Raw genomic sequence first — 5,665 nt, 5'->3', positions numbered from 1 at the left:
TGTGTGAGAGAGAGAGAGAGAGAGAGAGAGAGAGAGAGAGAGAGAGAGAGAGAGAGAGATTCCAAGCACATTTACTTAGAAATGAAGCCCATTGATTTCAAAAGCAATCTTCCAAGAAAGTGTGTGCATAAGATCACTGTTTAGTTCAAATATTTCTCCATGGAATGGCTATTTCATGCGGGCAATGCTAATGTTTACACCAAATTCTGTTATGTTGATAATTTTTATTTGTATATCATTACTTCTATTTCAACAGTATCACTATTCATGTAAGGTCTGAAACTTGTGATCACCACATTCTCTTGGTGAACAAGAAAAGGCATTCTTTAGAACAGAGTTTAGCTGGAGCTCCAATGCAAATAAGGAAAGGGCATTTCATTTCAGAATCTCAAAGTGGCAAGGTTTTTTCTGAACTAGAATGTCAAATGCATAGATAAGTAGTTCCTAATTACAGGCTATGATTCATGTGTAAGAGATCCACAGCTATCATGCTGTATTTAGTCTTTACAATATTTTCTTTCTGCCTGCCTCCCAAATGTAGGTCCAAGCAGGTATGCAGACTGAGAAACTAAGAACGATACTAACAAAATACTGAAGCACAAACTGAAAATTATTTTCTAGAGCACCAAAATAAATGTCCACACAGATTATCAGTAGTTCTGAATCCTGACAAAAGATTTATTTATTTATTTAAAACTTTTAGATGCCGTCACCACATGCCTTGGCATCTCGAGACAGCTCACAATTCATACAATTAAAAACAACAAAACACACAAAATACTAACAAAATTTCTGAAGACAGAGAGATCCAGACAAAATCATTTCATCTGCTATTTTCCTTTGAATATTTGCATTTGATCTCAAGTAGGAGAGAGCAGGGGAAGTGTTTTACTTTAGCAGGTAAGTCTGACCACTTTGATTTCAGCCACCTCACCCTCCTGGAATGTGAATATCCTCATTGCCCTTGCCGCAGGTACAAGCCACTGGAGGTTCATTGCATACAAAATTAGAAACACAGAGGTTAGGAATAAGTGGTGACATGGGCTGAACCAAGGAGAGGTGTTGCACTTGAGGACTGCAAAGAAAATATGGTCTGCCAGGGTCCCACTCTGGCTCTTTTAGTATTCTCCAGAAAGCCATACTCCTTCACCTTTCTCCTGGTTCTTGACTATTTAATGGCTTCCCAGCATCTTAACAAGTGTTCTATTAGTTTGTTTTAAATTGTAAATGATTCAAATATCATTACTACGGCAGTGAATTCAAAACTCCTGAACTAGGTCATATTTATCTAATGTGCAAAGAAGATCTGCGAGGGTAACTGAGTTTCTGGGGTCCTGCAAGCTCTGAGACATTTGGTTAAATCTGTCCTTGCTCAGGAAGAGATAGCATCACTATTCCCTCCCTTAAGTCATGGGAGGTCTTCAGTAATCATTTTCCCCAGTGCTCCATAATTCTCAGTGGGTGAGATAGGTACATCCCAAAGCCAATCAATATCATATCACATAGCCCCAGAGCCCTGAGTGACAAGCCCTGAGAATTTCCCCTTATTGTGATGGTACTTCATGGTGCTCACCAACAATGCCCCTACTTATCAGTGTTTCAGATAAGCACCCCAACTCTGCTTTCTGCTCCTCTCCCAGCAATCACTGGGGAGGCAAGTAAAGTAAAGTAAAACAACAACCTGCCAAACAGACCAATTCTTAATGGATAAAACCATCAACACTATTCAGCTCTTAAGATAGCCTGCTAATCCTGCACTGGCAAGCAAGAAGGATGTTTAAGTGCCAGAAACAGAAACCTTGGTCAAAGTAGATCTGTCTTACATAGCCATTCAAGTGCCACCCCCTTTACAGCATCACTATGGCCTGCATTTGTACCATATCATCAAATAAGGCCCACCTCTTTTGGGTCATCCATAGCTATGTACCCAGGTGAAGGTCAAATGGGACAGCATCTTGCTTTGGATCCCATGACACAGTGACAGCCACCTGGGAATTGTAACTGTAAGGGCAACTGCCTTTGTCCTTTTTTGGTTACCTGTGCTGTAATTTTTTGTTGCCTGCCTGTGTTTTTTATCTTTTATCAGTCAATTTGAAGTTTGGAGCAGTCCCCTGTTGGTGGGTTAATGTATTTTGATAAAAACTACAGAAATGGATGGGCATGTGGCCACTTTATCAGAAGAAGGTAGAGGGAGAGATAGGAGTGGGAAGCAGCTAGGTTGTTGCATAGGAAGGGCAGTCTACCAGGTTGCCCTCTTTCTGAGCTTAACTCAAAGAACCTGCTTTGCCCTGGTGGCAGTTCCCTGAATTGGAAGTTGGTGAATGGAAGGCAGGATGTGGTTCCAAGTCATGGAGAAACAACAGCAGACCCTGAATGAGCACAGTGATCAGGAAAATCTGCTTAGATGCGTCCAAGGCTACTGGTAAATCTTTAACAATTTCTCCTTCCATCCTGAATTCTCTATACAGTGGCAGGGTAGGCTTGCCTGGGATAGTAACAGGTAGGACATGTCAAATGGTCTAAAGTGATTCTTTCAAGTCTTGAATTTATGACTCCAAAACTGAATGATTTGACCAGCCAAGTCAGGGTCTTTTGAATGGGTGGTTCTTAAAAGTCTGGATTTGAATCCCTGTAAATCCAAACATGTCAGTGCTTAATTAGGGTTGACATCTTTTCTTTCTCAAGGACACTGTATCTTGAATACATGTACATGTACATCCTGGTCCTCTCCATGATAGGAATAGCTGTAAATATTAAATTTGCCAATGCATATTGGTAAGAACTTTATTTCAGATCATTCTGTTAAAATAAGATTTTATAAAAATTCAAAATCTTCATATTAAGAAGAGAAAGGCGTGAAGGTCTCTTCTCTTCTCTTCTCTTCTCTTCTCTTCTCTTCTCTTCTCTTCTCTTCTCTTCATGGACTATGAGAGAGAGCAAAGCTGACCTTTTTTCCGGTTATGCTTATGTATCACTAAATCATTACTTATTCTTTTCTGGATGATGTCCAAACTTGGAGCCAATACCTGATGATGATACTTATTATAATTATTTGTTGCTATTAAGCAGTTGTGGTTTTTGTTCACCACAGTATATAAACTTAAGCTAAATGCCAGTTATTTCTTTGAGTCTTTAAAAAATAAGGCCTGAAAATTTCCATAATCAGTAATAGAAAACCACTGAGAGATCCAAAGGGACTCTGAATCTTATACTGCTGTATAATTAATTCTTTTTCCCACTCTTTGCTCTTCATTTTCTCTCTCGCATGCATTTTAGCTTATTAGTTGCAGGCTTTCCTTCATCCCACAACTCTGTTTTATTTTTCCCTTGTTCCACTAAAGCAGTAATATTAACAAGAATGCTCTGCTATACGGGTCCCACTGTGACAAAGAGTTTTTGCAGGCATTTTTTCCTGCTTCCAGCAAGTACGAAAAAGTGGGCCAAGTAGAAGATAGTTTTCTTTGCAGTTTTTCTAATTATAATGTAAAATGTTGTCTCTGTTATTTGTTCCTTTAATTCTCATCTGGCACTTTTGAGGCCTATTTCTTTTATGAGGAACTGAATAAACAGAAAAAAAAACTTTAGTATTTAAATGCTGTCATGAAATATTGCATTAAGCAAACCCCAGCTGACTAAAGGTGTTTTTCAGGAAAGAATGTGAATAAGAAAGGGGGAGAGGATGAGTCTTAGTAAATATAGAACTCTACACTGATATTAAGAAACCAATGAGACTACTTTGTTTATCAGGCATAATTCACTGGCAAATTTTCACTGGCAAGAGGGCTATTCAGCAGCCTATAAATTTGAAAATAAATAAATAAATAAATAAAGTTGTAATTGGAAATAGACTTAGCATTTGGTGCATTGAGGTATTAAATGATACATGATTTATGGCTTTGCCATAAGTATAGAGCGATTTGGGGAATGAAAAGGATTTGGCAGAGTTTACTTGGGAAAATAAACTGACTAGAATAAAGGTGTATACCTTACAAATACTGTATCCTGGATCTGGAGTGGAGGTCTCCTTCAGGAGCCCTCTTTGAAGGAGATCAGGAGAGTGGCTGCCTAGAGAAGAGCCTTCTCTGTGGTGGCATTCCAGCTATGGACTGGGCTCCCCTAAGAGGTATACCTGGTGTCGATGCTTTTTTTCATTTCGTTGCTAGGCCAAAACCATTTTCCCCATTATTTTAAATGTTAGTAGTGTTTTTAGGGTTGGATTTTATCTATTATAATTTGGATGCTGTTTATTTGTTTTTTATTGTATCACCTTCCTGAGACATTATGAAGGGCAGAATATAAAAGCTTTAAATAAGAAAGTAAGTAAAAATAGTCACATGTCAATACTAAATTGCTAAAAAAACCTGACTGAATGAACAAATGAATGAATCATATTAAAAGATAGGAAAGAGATTTCAAATTTTATTTCCCCACATGAATGCCAGAATATTTATAAACTAAGCATGCTTAGTTATTTCTACTTTGAAAGAGGCACACCTAAAATTCTCTGTATATGGTACATAATGTAAAAATTAACCAAATGTTTTGAACTGATAGCTGTTGTTATTGGGTAGCATATATATAAAATTAATGATAATAATTTGGATATTAGATATATGGTAGTCCAGATATTGATTATTTTCATTTGTTAAAGAATTGTTTTAAACCAGTAAAGTGTTGGATATTAATCTCTAAAAATATATATCATAACTCATGCAGATGTAAGAACACAAGAAAGTCATTCTAGATCAGACCAATGCCAGATCTAATCCAGCATTCTGTTTGCACAGTGGCCAACCAGCTACCATCAGGATCCTACAAGAAGAACAGGAATGCAACAGTAGTCTCTTTTCAGCAATCCTGACAACCCCATCAGGGGGACAAATACATCAGGCACATGCCCTTGCTCAGATCCTCAGCCCAGTTAAGGATTGTCATTACTATTGAGTTTTTCTTCTGAGAAGCTGATTTTCCAGTGCTAATTTCCTGGCTTCTTCTGCTTTCTGAAGACGAAATCCATGGTCTGCATTTCAGCTTTGGAATTGCCAGACTACCCAGTCTCAGGGAGACGGGATCTTATTGACCCAACTGCAATCTGGCCACTCAGTGGTGCTGAGGGAATATGTACACTACTACAATTCCCTTCTCAACCCCACCTACTTAAGATATCAGGAGAAGGAACAATGGCTGGAGTAGTGGTTCCTCCCTACATTATTACCACCTGGCTACAACTCTTTGGTGATGATGGAGGCCTTGATTTCCTGGATTAGTAACACCTATAATTTCTTTGGGTGTCTAAATGTTTTACCTCTTGATTTTAGCAACTAATAAAATTTAAACCCATGCTCTCCAAATCAAACAATTTTCAAAATTACAAGAAATATATGTTTCTTCACATAGTGTATAAAACATAGCTGGACTTTATGGCTTGAAGCATTTTTGCAAACCATGGTTCTGAAGTAATTCTGGATAAAGCAAACCATAGAATGTCCAAGTTAGACATCATAATAAAACTGTCTAAAACAAACCAGAAATGAAACTGGGAATCTGCACATGGTGGAGAGGAGAGGAGAGGAGAGGAGAGGAGAGGAGAGGAGAGGAGAGAGAGAGAGAGAGAGAGAGAGAGAGAGAGAGAGAGAGAGAGAGAGAGAGAGAAAGAAAGAAAGAG

Source organism: Varanus komodoensis, unplaced genomic scaffold (assembly GCF_004798865.1).
Source record: "Varanus komodoensis strain SLA01 unplaced genomic scaffold, ASM479886v1 scaffold4, whole genome shotgun sequence".
Lineage (NCBI taxonomy): Eukaryota > Metazoa > Chordata > Lepidosauria > Squamata > Varanidae > Varanus > Varanus komodoensis.
The sequence above is the reverse complement of the archived record's forward strand: the minus strand, read 5'-3'. Positions refer to the sequence as shown.